This window comes from Micropterus dolomieu, linkage group LG08 (assembly GCF_021292245.1).
Source record: "Micropterus dolomieu isolate WLL.071019.BEF.003 ecotype Adirondacks linkage group LG08, ASM2129224v1, whole genome shotgun sequence".
NCBI lineage: Eukaryota > Metazoa > Chordata > Actinopteri > Centrarchiformes > Centrarchidae > Micropterus > Micropterus dolomieu.
The window spans coordinates 29,508,169-29,508,568 of NC_060157.1; positions in this window are offsets into that span (position 1 = coordinate 29,508,169).

The following is a 400-nucleotide window of genomic DNA, read 5'->3' on the forward strand; positions in this document are numbered from 1 at the left end:
AAAATCTATGGGGTATTGTGAAGAGGAAGATGCGATACGCCAGACCCAACAATGCAGAAGAGCTTAAGGCCACTATCAGAGCAACCTGGGCTCTCATAACACCTGAGCAGTGCCACAGACTAATGGACTCCATGCCACGCCGCATTGCTGCAGTAATTCAGGCAAAAGGAGCCCCAACTAAGTACTGAGTGCTGTACATGCTCATACTTTTCATGTTCATACTTTTCAGTTGGCCAACATTTCTAAAAATCCTGTTTTTGTATTGGTCTTAAGTAATATTCTAATTTTCGGAGATACTGAATTTGGGATTTTTATTAGTTGTCAGTTTTAATCATCACAATTAAATGAAATAAACATTTGAAAAATATCAGTCTGTGTGTAATGAATGAATATAATATCC